This window comes from Lithobates pipiens, unplaced genomic scaffold, assembly GCF_037356315.1.
Source record: "Lithobates pipiens isolate NorthernLeopardFrog02 unplaced genomic scaffold, aLitPip1_a1.2 Scaffold_103, whole genome shotgun sequence".
Taxonomy (NCBI): Eukaryota; Metazoa; Chordata; class Amphibia; order Anura; family Ranidae; genus Lithobates; species Lithobates pipiens.
Window position 1 is genome coordinate 625,325 of NW_027507690.1, and position 16,624 is coordinate 641,948.

At 44.9% G+C, this 16,624-nt stretch overlaps 1 long non-coding RNA gene across 1 annotated transcript in view; it reads left to right on the top strand.

Moving 5' to 3' along the window:
* Positions 1 to 2,657: 2,657 nt before the first annotated feature.
* Positions 2,658 to 16,624, top strand: part of LOC143958328 (uncharacterized) — a 32,004-nt gene continuing 18,037 nt past the window's right edge. The window contains exon 1 of the long non-coding RNA XR_013270128.1: positions 2,658 to 2,941. This is a non-coding gene — a long non-coding RNA (uncharacterized LOC143958328). The remainder of the gene's footprint in view (positions 2,942 to 16,624) is intronic.

Below are 16,624 nucleotides of genomic sequence, written 5' to 3' on the forward strand. Positions count from 1 at the left end.
CTTGGTGCCTTATCTGCATTTAATTAGCCTCAGAACCTGTGTAATTCAATTGCGTTCAGATTTAAAGGGATGAGGTGGCAACTCTAGGACAAGGGGTGGCGGAGGAGTACACAGAGAAGCTGGGGATGATCGGTGCACAGCAGCAGGGACAGTCGCCGCACCGATCGTTCCCAGGAGATCGGGAGGCGCTTGCAGGTGTGCGGGAGCCACCGCAGAAATGCGAGAGTCTCCCGCACCTTCCGGGAGACTTGAGATCTGGTTTCAGCAACAGTCATTTCCTGGGATCTAGCCTCCAAACCCCTTCTATAGTTCCCATTGTTTCGTGAGATCAGCAGCCTTGCCGCTGCTTTTAAAATTCAACATCTAACCAGTCAGACATAGTTCTAAGTACTGTATTTCACTATATAACCTCAATTTACTGTTAAAGCAGCTGTATACCCGCTGGCAATTTTTTTTTAATACCCCTGTAAGGCAAAAGGCATAATGAGCTAGTATCCACCGCATACTAGCTCATTATGAAATACTCACCTTAGAACAAGGCGTCGGTAACTGACCTGGTCCACGCCGAGGAAGATGACATGTTGCCTCGACGTGTCTTCCAGGGATCGTGGCTCCAGCACTGTGAGTGGCTGGAGCCGCGATGTCGTCACTGCGTGTGGGAGACTTCTTTCCGGCAAGGTACGGCATCTGCCAGGCTTTCAGCCGAGAATCCCCTGTGTGCATGTGCCGCTGCAGTCAGCGGCTCATTGCACGGGGAATATCTCCTAAACGAAGGTGACCAGATTTTTTAAATGAAATCCGGGGACATGCTTTTTTTTAACTAGCAATGGCAGCAATCAGTGACTCAATAGCGGGACTGCGATTTTGCGGTGGACAAATCAAACACTAAAGCCGTATACACACGACCGGTTTTCCCGTCGGAATAAACTCCATAAGAAAAACCTTCAGGAGTTCTACTGAAACTGTCTTGCCTACACACTATCACACCAAAGTCCGACTGTCTAGAACGCAGTGAAGTACAACACGTACGACGGGACTAGAAAAAGGAAGTTCAATAGCCAGTAGCCAATAGCTTCCATCTCGTACTTGCTTCAGAGCATGCATCCTTTTTGGTCTGGTGGAACAGCATACAGACAAGTGGTTTTGAAATGGTTCAGTCGGAAATATTTATAACATGTTCTATTTCTAGGTCCACCAGAATGAGGTACACACACACGATTGGAATATCTGATGAAAAGATTCTGTCGGACTTTTTCTGTCTGACATTCCATTTGTGTGTATGGGTCATTAGTAACACTTTTGACACTTTGTGGGAACCAGTGACACTAATACAGTGATCAGTGCTAAAAATATGTACTGTCACTGTACTAATGACACTGGCTGGGAAGGGAATAACATTTAGGTCAATCAATGGGTTAAATGTGTGCCTAACAAGTGTTTTCTCACTGTGGGGGAGGTGCTTTTACTAAGGGAAGACATAGATCCCTGTACCTGCTTTGCAGGAACACAGGATCAATGTCTTCCATACTAACAGAATGGCGAACTGCCTTGTTTACCTGCTGATCTGGCTCTGAAACCCAGAAATGCAGGATCACGTATATATGTGATTCTGTGCAGCGTGACCACCCTGTAGCAGTAAATCTGCTAACAGGCAATCGGAAACTGGTTAAGTTATCAGCATTATGATAACTCACAGGAAGCAGGCACTCTATCATGGCTCTGGCTGACTCTGTCACAGGGTGTCACATACCATGGCTGCTGGGTGCGGATTTTGTTAACTTCTGACCAATAAGTGCCTGCTGCCTGTGAGTTCTGATATCATCCATTATGCCAGAGAGACAGACACAGTGCAATGTAGTCTATTCACAGACACCCCCAAAGCACACCTGTGTTGAAGCCTTGAAGGCACTGGCAGGCCCAACGATTGGATCTGCTTCCCCTCTATTCCTGCTGCTGGATATCATCAGCTGAGCTCAGCTGCCTCTCTCTGCCCGGTGCCGCCTCTGCCTGCCTCACAGCCTCTCAGGTCTCACTCTCCAGGCCCCGGCTACTACTGGGTGGGGAGCGGAGGAAAATTACTCTGCCGGGGAAGGCAAGGAGATAAGCAGGCTGACAGCTGGCTGGGACTTGAGCCAAGGCAGAAGAACATGTGAGCGGAGCTGAATGGGCATGTGTCGGAAACTGAAGAAATAGTCCATCCGCTCTGACCAGCACATTATTATTAGAAAAGGACAGAAATAATGTAAAAAATACACCCCCTAAGCTAGTAGGAGCGGGGGTGTGTTATTCAGATTTTTTTTTTTGATTTTTTTTAATTCTGCACTGTCTTTGAAAATTACCCCAGCTCCTGTTGAAGTGTCCTCAATCCGGGGACTGTCCCCTAAAACCGGGGACATCTGGTCAGGCTAAGGTCCTAAACCGAACAGGAGATTTATTTATTTCTTTTTTTACCCACAGGTAAGCCTTATTATAGGCTTACCTGTAGGTACAAGTTTAAAACAGACTATACAACTGCTTTAAATATAAGTGTGAAAATGCAAAACTCCAGTAGGTGTAACAAAATGTCCACTTTCCCTCTTCTCACTGTATGCTTACTATGGAGGAGTGCGGGGTGTAGCAAGATGGCGGCGACGAAACGTCACTTCCGACCCGCCTAATCTGACAAAACAGCTGGAAATAAAGGAGAGATATCAACACAGAAGGGTGGAAATCCCCCTGAGCACACACAGTTAGCAGTTGTAGACTCTAGATGGCGCTGCGAACCGAACCTACGTCTCTATGGTATACCAATTAATGTGACCTGTGCCATTAGTGTGAGTGGTGGTGGAGGAGGGGGACAGGGTGGAGCAGACGCAGAACAGGAAAACACTGAGAGGAAGACATCGAAGAATAATCATCAGAGGACCCAGAAATCTGCTAAGAGGGTGCAGAGCTAAGCAAGGTGCAGTGTGGGGTATATATATATATATATAATATAATATAATATAATGTGGGTGTGATTGGATGGCAGCAGTCAGCCATGTGCCTGTGTATTGTAATGTATGCAGGGCTGTGTTTGGGTGTATGACCTATACTGGGTGTGTGTTTACTAAACACTCTGGCTATTTGTGTGTTTTTTATATCTATTATATAATATGTAGTATATCTAAAAGTAAACTCATTAACAGTAAAAAATACTGATTAAAATGATACAATTAAGATCCATATTTACAGAACACGTAAGGACTGGATAATATGAAAGGGAGGGCTTGTTTACACCATCTACATCAGGGGTCTCAAACTGGTGGCTCTCTAGCTGTTATGCAGAACTACAAGTCCCATGAGGCATTGCAAGGCTGACAGTTACAAGCATGACTCCCACAGGCAGAGGCATGATGGGACTTGTAGTTTTGCAACAGCTGGAGGGCAGCTGGTTCGAGACCCTTGATCTACATAGATCAGTGCAAGGTCATATAAAACAGTGTGTGTTTTTTTTTTTTTTTTGTGTTTTTTTTTTTTTTTTTGTACTGTGTTCACAGCATACATTTGAAGCGGAGATCACTGCATATAAATGCAATATATATGCATTTTTATGCAGCGCAGCTCACTGCACCACAGAGCATTGCAATGCGCTGCAGTACATCGAGTTGAACGAAAATGTCAGTTTATGACACTACAATAAAGTAAAAAAAAATAAACAGTGCGATGCATTGTAAAAACTTGTCTCGCTGATCTTACGCAACATACACAAACTGGTGTAAATGAGCCCCATATAGTGATGTAAATTAATTGCACTATATGGCCAATCATGTTCTTTATTTATTCGGGGTTGGTAGTCTGGGGGGTCGTAAAAAAAAATTTTCTTTTGCTTCTAAACGTTGATAAGTGTAAACTGATATTTTGGTTTTCTTCCAAAAAAAAAAAGTGAGGCATTCTTTGCATGTTGCCATTTTTTTTTTTTTTTTTTAAAGGGTGTGTAAACACTAACAATGTCATGGGGGGGGGGGGGGGGGGGTTGAGTACAGATTTTGATAGATACCTGCTCCCACTTGCATAAGTCTCGCCTAGGCAAGGTAGATGCTGCTTGCTGCGCCCCCTACTGCAACCTTCTGGGATATGTCACGTGTCCCAAGAGGCTGTGGGACCATTCACAGAGCTGATTGTGGTTCCTCAGGAATCCACAGACGGATTCCATGGCCAAGATGGCAGTACCAGGACCTACGGCATTAAGAGGAGCCGTTGGTTTTGCACAAAGCAGCCCTGATCCTTCTCTTCTTGGGTCCTTCACCATCCCCCCTGGTTCCTCCTTCCTGCCAAATGACCCCACAGCAAGCAGGCTTGCTCCCGCCCTCTTCTCATTGGCTCCTGCGCTGTGTTAGCAGTAGTGGGAGCTGCTGCTGTCTCAGCCAATCGGGTCAAAGAGACCCGGGAGAGCTGCTGAACTTGTGCATATTACTGGATCGAGATGGGGCTCAGGTAAGTATTAAGAGGGGCTGTGGGGGATTGCTGCACACAAGGTTTTACCTTTATGCATAGAGTGTAACCTTGGGCCTTTACAAAAACTTGAAATTCCTCCTTAAATATACCATGGAAAGCATTTTGTCTCCTAGATAACTGCAAAAGGAAAAAATACTCACCCCGCAGTCAATGCTGCCTTGTGCACTCTGCAGTGTTATATTAAACACTGTTATCAGGAAGAGAGTTAGGACTACAGAGCTCCCTCTTGTAATGTAGTAGAGGAGGGGGTGTTTTCCTAGGGTGACAGGGATGCTCCTCTGTAGGTACAATGAGTGAGAGTTGTCATTCTAGCACAGAAAATATTATCTTATTCATCACCCCTTGGGCAAAACAAGCAGCTAACCCTTGCAGTGGGAAGGGGCACCAAATCTTTATTTTTCCCCAGAATTCCGATTTAAGGTACCCTTGGATACGAGATGGTCATCCTGATCTAGATGTTTTCTTTTGTAGCAGGTAACGCCCGTTTCACATGGGGTGAATCAGTTTGACAGACTCTGCTTGCTCAGCGGGGATCGCTCTGTTGATGACAGGTCCATCTCCGCTCACTGTGCAGAGACGGACCTTTCGGAGTCCCGCTCTCCTCTCCTTGAGGAGATCAGATGAAAATAGACCATCTGTCCATTTTCATCCGGTGAATAGGATCACCATCCGTCTGGATGATGGTCCCATTTACCATCCGTCTATCGGATCGGATGAAAATGGACAACTCAAAACTCTTCCCCTCTCTCTTCACCATGTAAACGAACATGACAGATTGAATAATCTGAGCTACCATGATGAGAGCCCAGATGGGAGATTTGTTGGTGGCTTTACATTTTGACGTTGCTTTTATTAAACTAGTCATCCGTATTAAAAAAGTGTGCAAAGTCCAACTGAAGAATTTTTTTTCCCCCGTTCACACTATGAACTGCACCACATTTCTCTCAAATCAAACAGTGCATGAAAGTCATGCATACACCAATTTTGGGACCACACTGCAACTAGATCACATGGTATTTTTTTTGCCAAGCGATCTGATGAAGGCAAATGCACTGTGTTTAGGGTTGTTAAGATTGTACTGATACCTGCTGCAGATCGCAAGGGTTGTGCGATTTATTTATTTATTTATTTATTTTATGCAGTTCAGGAAGCGCACACTGATCGTGGGGTTTCCTGCACCACGTTAGTGTGAACTTAGGCTTAAGAACCTGCCAGGTCTTTAAATATATCCAAAAGCAGAATAATCCCCTTTCTGGTGGCTTGTGCCTCCTACCTTACCACCATTCCAGCATTCTACTTTTCATCAGTCTTGTTTACAGCGGACATATCCAGGAGTGTTGGATATCTATGCCTCAAATGCACGCTGTGATTGCTTCCTTCTACCCCATGGGCCCTACTGGACTCATCGGTGACATGGTCTCTCTCTAAAATATTTGGCATGAAAATATGTTTGTATTGTCTGAATACGCACAGTCTGTGCAGACATCCATAGCGCTACAGGAACAGCAGCAATTAAGAATAGGAAATGTAAAGCTTTGGCTTCCATGTGTTGCCCAGAGACAGGGTGACATTAACATTATTTTTTGTTTGCATGCGGCCACATTAATGTATACGTTGCAGGAACATGTGTTAGTTGTAACTGCACAGTACCATAGTTTAAGGCTGCATTCCCATGCTATGCGTTTTCCATTGAAATCCATAAAAATTAAACATTGCACCTCTCCGTTTTTACTGTTGGATGTCTTTTCCCAGTATTAAAGCGGGATTCCGCTCTTCTTTTTTTTTTTTTTTTTTTTTTTCTTACCTGTGTCACAGGTGGGCGACTGCTACCTTCGCTTAGCATCCACGTCCGGCGTTTTTTTTGACCCCCGGCGCGACGATTCTTTTCCTCGGGATGACTTTTAAAAAAGTGCTCTGACATCTTCCATTTTAAGTGTGGGCGTCTGAAGCCCACAGGCATTTACTTCCTGTATATCGATGACGCTCCGCTCCCAGCATGCTCCGCTCCATCTCGCGCATGCTCAGTGATAGCAGTGGTAATGGCAGATACAGCTGCCTGCCCACTTTAAAAATGGCAAATTTGGACACGCCCTCATCACGTGGCCGACGTCCTAACGAAATCTCACGAGATTTCGCAATTTCATTGTCCCCCCATGGATTCTTGGGAAATAGCTTAGAAATTTTCCAGGGACCATTGCGAGGACAATAACCACGCCTTCTCCCACGGGAGGACAACCCGGAAGTCAGCAGAAACTTCTGAAATAAAAGGTAAGTAAAGAATATATTTTTTTTTTTCAGGGTTCATTTAGGTAAGTATTCGATCTGGTGATTTTAATAATATGAAGTTTTATTTTTAGGTACCAAACCGCTTTAAGCATGAGAGTGAGAGGCAAACCTTAATGCCAGTTACTTGTTGCTTAATCTGCTGGGCAGGAAGCCAGTGGTAAACGCAGGCAGGAGCCAGTTCGTTATTGCAGAATTGGGGATAATTGGATTGCAAGGCGTCTCCGTACTAAATGACAGTTAGGTGCAGTGAGGTTGTTTCATTTTCCAACTAAGTAAAAATCCTCTGCATAAACTGATGCACAGCAGTCTTTAATACATTCTGGGACTTTCCACTATTTGTTCACATGGTGGCTGTGAACAGGCACATGTACACTCTGAGAGTGTCAGACAAAGGGTCTGGGAGTCCATTTTATATAATGATTATTCATAACTGGAAAACCATAAAACGGCCAAAACATTTCAGGGTCTATAAAATCCCATCTTCTTAAGAGTTATGAAACGCATCTAAATATGGTTTATAAATATTCAATATCTATGTAAGTTAATTTCAAATCAAGGCCCATCAATTCATATCTATAGATAAAAAAAACAAAACAAAAAAAACCAAGCCATTGCAGTCAGAACATGTTATGAAAATTTAGAGAAGATGAAAGGAACGGCTGCCCTCCTAATACAATATATATACATATAGCGAAAGGCAGAAAAGGGTAACGCGTTTCACACAACTAACGTGCTTCATCAAAACCACAAAGAATACAATTACCAGCATACTAATATACAAAAAATCACATGCAAATTAGCAGAAAAAACAGGTGTAATGACTTCAGCAATTGGATTTGTGCTTTTCGTTCTCTGTTCTCACTAGAGCTCACATAGCAATTTAAATTTGATGTGATCCACAAATATAAATAAAATAGTATCTAAAAAAGAATAAAAACGAAATACTAATGATACATATTACATATTACGATAATACCAGGGGCGGAAAAGGGGGAAAAACGGGGGGGAAAAAATGGTAACAACCAGAACTTTAAAAGATACAGCACTTCCATCTATCAAAAGAAGGAACAGATCCTGGGTATGACAACCCCATTCCAATGTATTTGCGAAGTCGTCATGATCAATGAATATAAACACACAGATGATAAATCGCTCAGGACATTTGCTTTGGAAATTCAACCCTCCTGGTATTCTTGTCTGTAAGGAAAATATTCAGAATTCCTCTTGCGTTCTAAGTATCCTAAAATTATTTCCACCTCTCCTAGGTGTGTAAACTCTTTTTTTTTTTTTTTTTTTTTTTTCTATACCCTATATTTGCAAGAGAGGGGTATTGCCCCATCTACCTCATTAACCCTTTCCCAACCAGCTGCTGCAGTTGTACTGTGGTAGGTTGGCTCCCCTGGGCAAAACAACGTTACCTTACGTCGGTTTGCCTTTTGGCCACTAGGGAGCGTGCGGCCAGAGCCGATGCGCGTGTGACTGCCGGGCACCTGCAATTGCTCCACACAGAGACAGAACGGAGATCTGTTAATTAGGGCTGCAACTAACGATTATTTTCATAATCGATTAATCGGCCGATTTATTTTTTCGATTAATCGGATAAAATCACAAAAAAACTTAATCATGAAAAAACTGCGTGTTATTCTCAAACTGCAGAATAAAAAACGTTTAACATTAACATTACACAACTTTGCAGCAGTACAAAAACATTCTGAAAAGAGGTGAACTATAACTGTTCAAGAAACTTTGCATTTGAATGTAAAAAACGTTAACATGTTAACATGCTCAGGGCTAAGGCTGGCTCTCTTTTTACAAACTGTTGCCTGCAGCAGAAAAGAGGCGCACCGATGGAGTAGAGGTGCCTGGGATGCACAAGAAGGATTTTGCAAGTTTTGCCAAAGTAGGATATTTATCTTGGTTACCCTTCCACCAATTCAAAGGGTTTCCCTCCTTTGGAAGTGGCTTCTCAGCAAAATAAGCCTGAACTTCATTTCGGACTTGTGTGTGAATATCCACCTCAAGTTGTCCCTCCTCCTCTTCACTGCTGCCCCCAGACTCAAGGAGTATGTCAAGTAGAGAATGAGATGCTGACCCTGTAGATGTTGAAGGCTCAGCATCTCTAGTTACAGGCGACATGGTGGTCATTTGCTGCTGCACCAGCATCTCCCTTCTTAAAGCAAGTGCCTCTGTCTGTACTTTTGCCTGCACGTTTATGATCTGTTCTGGTGATAAAAAATTTTGTCTTCTAAATCGTGGGTCCAGGGCAGAGGAAAGCATTACGGTGTTTGGGACCTGTTCAAGGATCCCCTTCCATCTGCTTTGAAGTTGGTCTGTTGCAGTAGCTTGGAAGCTCTTTAGTGGAGATGATTCATAAGAAGCACTTTCATTGGACCACATTAGCCCCTTTACCAGTGCTGGCACGGATGATAGGGTGACATATTCTTGGCCACTCATGAATACAGTGCAGCATTCAAAGGGCTTAAGACAGGGGTTGACAAATTTGCTTGGAATCTAGGAGCCAGCTAAAAAAGTTAGGAGCCAGGTCCGTGACGGCGATCTGGACCTGTCCCTGGCCTGACATGGAGACAAGTGAGGGGAAGATAGCCCCCAGCCCCCACCTGTCTCCAAGTCATTGCCCATAGCTCTTAGAGGGACATTTTTGTTTTATTTTATTTTTTTTAAATTGCATTTTAGTGTAACTATGAGATGTGAGGTCTCTGACCCCAGATCTCATATATAAGAGGACCTGTCATGCTTTTTTCTATTGCAAGGGATTTTTACATTCCTTGTAATAGGAATAAAAGTGACACACATTTTTTTTTTTTTTTTTTTAAAGAACAGTGAAAAAAATAAAAATAAAAGTTTAAATAAGAAAAAAAAATGTTTTAAATGCGCCCTGTCTCGCCAAGCTTGCGTGCAGAAGCGAATGCATATATGAAAGCGGTGTTCAAACCACACATGTGAGGTATCGCTGCGATCGGTGGAGTAAGAGCAATAATTCTAGCCCCAGACCTCCTCTGTAACTCAAAACTTGCAACCTGTAGAATTTTTTTAAACGTCGCCTATGGAGATTTTAAAGGGTAAAAGTTTGTCGCCATTCCATGAGCGGGCGCAATTTTGAAGCGTGACATGTTGGGTATCGATTTACTCGGCGTAACATTATCTTTCACAGTATAAAAAAAAAAAAAAATTGGGCTAACTTTACTGTTGTCTTATTTTTTTTTATTTTTTTATTAAATAAATAATTTTTCCCCCAAAAAAAGTGCGCTTGTAAGTCCGCTGTGCAAATACGGTGTGACAGACAGTATTGCAACGACCACCATTTTACTCTCTAGGGTGTTAGATATATATATATATATATTTTTTTTGTTTTGTTTAGGGGTTCTAAGTAAAGGGATGGAGAAAGACTGGCAGGCAATCCCATTAGCATTGTTGGTTGTAATTCCAACGGCCACCACAAGAGGGCGCCAGATTCCAGAAGGAACCATAGGATCACAGAAGGCCTCAAAGCCGGGGGCTCAATTACCGGCCGCCTGCGGCGCGGCCCGACGCGATCGCGCCGGGGGGGGGTCCACGGAGACAGGATACCCCCAGCTATGCTGCCCCAGGCGCCAGGTCACTGATTCTAGTCGCAAATGCGACCTGGCGCCCGGGTTTTGTCGAGCACTGGCTTAAGAGCAGTGGAAAGTTCTTCAAGAATACTCCACTGGTCTGGTTTTAAGTCCAGATAATGTTTGCCTCCTTGTGTAACTGATGGGTCATACAGAGTTGCAGTTACCGGGCACCTTTGTTCAATGAGTCGTTCGACCATATAGTAAGTGCTATTCCATCTTGTGCTTACATCTTGAAGAAGCTTGTGCTCAGATGTACCCATTTGCTTTTGTTTCTCCTTCAATTTGCTGCTGGCTAGCTAACTTTTTTTTAAATGTTCAACTAGTCCTCTTGCAGCACTAACGGCTCTCTCAATTCCAGAATTCTTTAACGCAGCACCGATCACCAGCTGCAAGGTGTGACCAGTGCAGCGGATACTGGCCCAGCCATGCTTGTCCGCCAGGATATTTGCAGCAGCCACAATATTTGCTCCATTGTCATGCACAATGGCAATTATTTTCTGAGCCGGAATTTCAAATTTTTCAGTGACCTCCTCCAACCATTCTGCAATATTTGCTGCTGTATGTCTGTCTTCCAGAGGCATGGTAGTGAGGCAGATAGAAATCATCTTCCAATCCTCCGCTATGTAGTGGCATGTAATGCCAAGGAAAGCCTCGGTCGCTATACTTGTCCATATGTCTGCAGTAATGGCAATTCTGCTTTCATTAGCGCTGATGGCATCCTTCACATTCTGAAATGTCTCCTGGTACTTTCTCTCCACTAGTTTGGTAAAATGGGTTCTTGATGGTAAAGTATATTCAGGGTTCAGTACACTGATCATGCTTTTAAATCCTCGGTCTTCAACCATGGACAGTGGCCGCATGTCGGTGACTAGCATTTTCATGACAATCTGTTATAACTGCTGATTGTTGGGGAGTGCACGGACAATTTTGCTGCACAAACTGTCATGGTGCGCTGTTTCTTTCTGCAAAGAAAAAGATAATATGATTAGTATGTAGGAAAAGCTATTTCTATGTAACTCGCATATCATTTCGGGTTTAACTTACCGTCCCGATGTTTCGCCTTCCACTGTGAACCCCTAGTGTTTCCGTTTCATGTGCTTGTTCATCGTTGTTGTGCTTCCGTGCCATGCAAGTTCCGTTTTACAAAGTTTGCAGGTGACCACCTTCTTTACAGCATTTAAATTAAAATGCTCCCATGCCTTAGAAGATTTGGGTCGCACACCCTTTTCTGAGGTCATTGCGTCAGCAGCATCCTCTGCCATTTAAATTTTTTTTGCATTTTTTTATAAAAATTAATGATTCTTCAATATTTCTATGCACTGTTATTCAACACCAATGATGGGGCACTGTTCCTCCCACGGACACCAATGATGGGGCGCTGTTCCTCCCACGGACACCAATGATGGGGCGCTGTTCCTCCCACGGACACCAATGATGGGGCGCTGTTCCTCCCACGGACACCAATGATGGGGCGCTGTTCCTCCCACGGACACCAATGATGGGGCGCTGTTCCTCCCACGGACACCAATGATGGGGCGCTGTTCCTCCCACGGACACCAATGATGGGGCGCTGTTCCTCCCACGGACACCAATGATGGGGCGCTGTTCCTCCCACGGACACCAATGATGGGGCGCTGTTCCTCCCACGGACACCAATGATGGGGCGCTGTTCCTCCCACGGACACCAATGATGGGGCGCTGTTCCTCCCACGGACACCAATGACGGGGCGCTGTTCCTCCCCACTGACACCAATGACGGGGCACTATTCCCCCCCCCCCCCCCACTGACACCAATGACGGGGCACTATTCCCCCCCCCCCCCACTGACACCAATGACGGGGCACTATTCCCCCCCCCACTGACACCAATGACGGGGCACTATTCCCCCCCCCCCCACTGACACCAATGATCGGGGCACTATTCCCCCCCCCCACTGACACCAATGACGGGGCACTATTCCCCCCCCCCCACTGACACCAATGACGGGGCACTATTCCCCCCCCCCCACTGACACCAATGACGGGGCACTATTCCCCCCCCCCCACTGACACCAATGACGGGGCACTATTCCCCCCCCCCCACGGACACCATGACGGGGGCACTATTCCCCCCCCCCCCCCCCACGGACACCAATGACGGGGCACTATTCCCCCCCCCCCCCCCCCCGGACACCAATGACGGGGCACTATTCCCCCCCCCCCCCCCCACGGACACCAATGATGGGGCACTATTCCCCCCCCCCCACGGACACCAATGATGGGGCACTATTCCCCCCCCCCCCCACGGACACCAATGACGGGGCACTATTCCCCCCCCCCCCCACGGACACCAATGACGGAGCGTTATTCCTCCCACATTGGTGTTTCTGGGGAGGGGGGAATAATAGAGCCACATTGGTGTTTCAGCCGGGGGGGGGGGGAATAGTGCCCCATCATTGGTGTCCCCGGGAGGCGCTACTCCTCCCAGGGACACCAATGATGGGGCACTATTCCCCCCTCCCCCCCCCCCCCCAGAAACACCAATGGGGCACTATTATTTCCCCCCCCCCCCTGCAGAAACACCAGTGTGGCACTGAATGTTGTGTGTGCTTTTACAACTTGCTGATGCTGCTACCTTTTTTTTCACACTCTGTGTGCAGCTCGGCTCAGTGTCCTCCTCACAGATTCTCTCCCTCGCCTCTCTGTTCCCTCGAGGCAGCAGCGGGCGGGGCTGAGATCTGTGTGAATGTCACGTGACATCAGCAAGAAGGAGAGGCGCGCCGCAGACGTGCAGCGGCGAGTGCGTGCCTGATCATAGAGTGCCGCCGAGGACACAGGAAGGAGGAGATGGGAGGAAAGGATTTCTTTTATTTTTCACGGAACATACAGGCGGAAGGTGCGGACCAACTAATCGATAATGAAAATCGTTGACACCGATTTTCATTATCGATTATTATATCTCTGCTTGTTAAATTTACATAAAACAATCTGGAATCAAGCTTAAATGTGTGTCCACAAAAAAACAGATGGTTCATTCACAGATTCTCCTGCTTTTAGAATGGACCGGCTTCTTGCTTTCAAATAATTTGCACAGTATGAAAAGACAAAGGGGGAAAAAAAAGACCATTGCGCAGGTAATATAACAAAGTATTCCCCATATAATTAGGGTAAACCTCATTCACACTTTCCCGCAGAGATATTCGTATATATTGAAGGACCTTCATACAGCTGGGATCTCCTCATACGCCATAGGCATGACGTCACAGGCTCCTCCCGACGCGTTGTGTCAATAGAAACTTGACTTTTTCAAGGACCCTTGAAAATCTATAGTATCAGTTAGTATACATCTGGATTATTCATGGTGAAAGAGGTTTATATTTGCTTAATTTGGTTTTATTGACACTGAACAAGGTTGATCACCATTTTTTTATATTTTATCAATATTTTTTTTTTTTTTTTTTGGGTGGTGACCCTGTGTTGTATTAGGTTAACTTTGGTACATTATTCTTTTACATTTTCTATATTTACACATTATTCGGTGCATTTTTATAGCACTGATCGCTGTATAAGTGTCCGATCTGTCTGCCATAATGTCGCAGTCCCGATTAAAAATCGCTGATCATCGCCATTACTAGTAAAATTACTGGTGATGAATCTGATCCTGTGTCCCTAATGCCGCGTACACACGGGCGGACTGTATGGCGTACTTAGTCCGTCGAAACACATTTCAGCGGACAGTCCGCTCGTGTGTGGGCTTCAGCGGACTTTTTCAGCGTGCAGTCTGGCGTACTAAGAATTTCGGATTTTTCTAAATTCTGTCCGTCGTACTTTGGTTTCAGCGGACAATCCGCTCGTCAGTATGCTAGTTTGACGGACTAAGAATGGCGCATGCCCAGAAAGGATTTACACGGCGGAAGGGTGCTTTGCTGTGTATTGGACTTCCTATTTCTAGTCCCGTCGTACGTGCTGTACACGTCATCGCGCAAGCTTTCGACGGACTGTTTGTGCATCCGTGTGTGGTCAAGTCCGTTCAGTCGAAAGTACGACGGACTGTCCGTCGGATTGTATGACGAACTAAGTACGCCATACAGTCCGCTCGTGTGTACGCGGCATTAGAGTGAAATCCAGGCTTTTTTTTCTGTGTCAGGGAAAACTGACATGCTTGCTTTTGATACTTGATGTAGATGGTTTCCTGGCTTTATACTGAAACTGGGGTTTGCTCCAAATGTATACCATATTGGACTCGTAATCAAAACGGTCACGTTACAATTTTTCTTTCTTTATCTCAACACAATCCATTTTTTCACTTAATTTGAGATCCAGTTCCTTAAGCAAAAGGAGTGTCTTGTTGTGCACCCCATCTAATCATTTTCTTCATGGTTTGCAGCCTGGTTGGATCGCCTAGATCAGCTATAGTTTGGTTTAAGTGGTTACTTATGAAAATATTTGGTTCTAACAAGCAAGCTCATTCCCACAGGAGCAGAGGTCTGTACAGCACGAAAGATGCAAAGACTGTATGGACTCGTGCAAATCAGAGTTTTTCTCTGGTGAATTCCTGAACCATCCTTGCACGCCTGTCAAACACAGATTTCCTGTGATAATCCGCTACATCTAGTGGCCATAATTCCTTATTTTTCTGCCCATTGCAGGCACTAAGGTACCTATCACAGACACCAGTCAGATTCAAGCCTGCCTTGGAAGTTCAAATGTGATTTGGTGACAAAGAAAGTTACGCATCACAGGCTTCCAATGACCCTATGAGGTGCTGCCTATATTCTTGCTTCATTAGCGAACAGAAACTCAGATTAAGATATGCCAAGTGGATTTTCTGACTTTAGCAGAGTTGCTTTGTTCTGACTTATTACCTTCAACAATTTAAAGTGCTAGCAAACTCTGTTACACCACATGTACCTGCAGAGATCTACAGCTCAGATGGGAGAATGTGTTGGAAGGACAACTATTAGTTGTGCACTCCACAAATCTGGTCTTTATGCAAGAGTGGCAAAAAGAAAGCCATTGTTGAATGAAAGCCATAAAAAGTTCAGTTTGAGAGAAGCCGTGAGGGACTCAGCAGATGTGGAAGAAGGTGATCTGGTCAGATGAGAATAAAATTGAACTTTTTGGCCTAAAATCAAAACGTTATGTGTGGCAGAAAACTAACACTGCACATCACCCTGAACACACAATCTCCACTGTGAAACATGATGGTGGCAGCATTATGTTGTGGGGATGCTTTTTTTCAGCAGGGACAAGGAAGCTGGTCAGAGTAGATGGGAAGATGGATGGAGCCAAATACAGGCCAATCTTAGAAGAAGACTTGTTAGAGTCTGCAAAAGACTTGAGACTGGGACAGAGGTTCACCTTCCAGCGGGACAACGACCCTAAACAGCCAGGGCTACAATGCAAAGATTTAGATCAAAGCATAGTCATGTGTTGGAATGACCTAGTCAAAGTCCAGACCTAAATCCATTTAAGAATCTCTGGCAAGACTTGAAAATTGCTGTTCACGGACGCTCTCTATCCAATTTGACAGAGCTTGAGCTATTTTGCAACAAAAAAGGGGCAAAAATTTCATTCTCTAGATGTACAAAGCTGGTAAAGACCTCCCCAAAAAGACTTGCAGCTGTAATTGCAGCGAAAGGTGGTTCTACTCAGGTGGCTGAATACAAATTCATGCCACACTTTCCACAGATTTATTTGTAAAAATAAAAAAATGAAAAACACTTATTTTCCTTGCACTTCACAATTATTTGCCACTTTGTGTTGGTCTATAACAAAATCTAAATCAAAAATTTATGTTTCCTGAAAGGCTCCATGACAGCATACGTGTGGGTAGCCCCGCCTCCATGATTACCCAATAGGACCCAACTCCCATAAATCTTTGCTCCTGGCTACTATCAGTGTTCCTTTTTTGTCCTCCCCAGTAGGACCAGATGGTTTCTTTCCCGGGAAACAAAACTTCATGACGATCGATTGGCTGAGAGTTTTTCCTCCGATAGGCCCTGACTGTTAAGCAGGGTATGGAGTGTATTTGCAGAGTAGCGCTGAAGAAAGGATTTCCTACCTGAAGTGCGCACGGTCTGTGTCCCGTTGTTATGGGTGACCATTATCTGCTTGGAGGTGCGGCTTGTGTGTTCCAGTCCGTTCGGCCAGGTGATCGTTGGTGGAGTGGTGAGCCTTTTGTGTATCCATGGCAGCAATGTATTTGTGTGTTTGCCCTTTTCGTTTGTCTAAATCGGTCTTCTCTATGCTGTTTGCGGACGCTTCCGC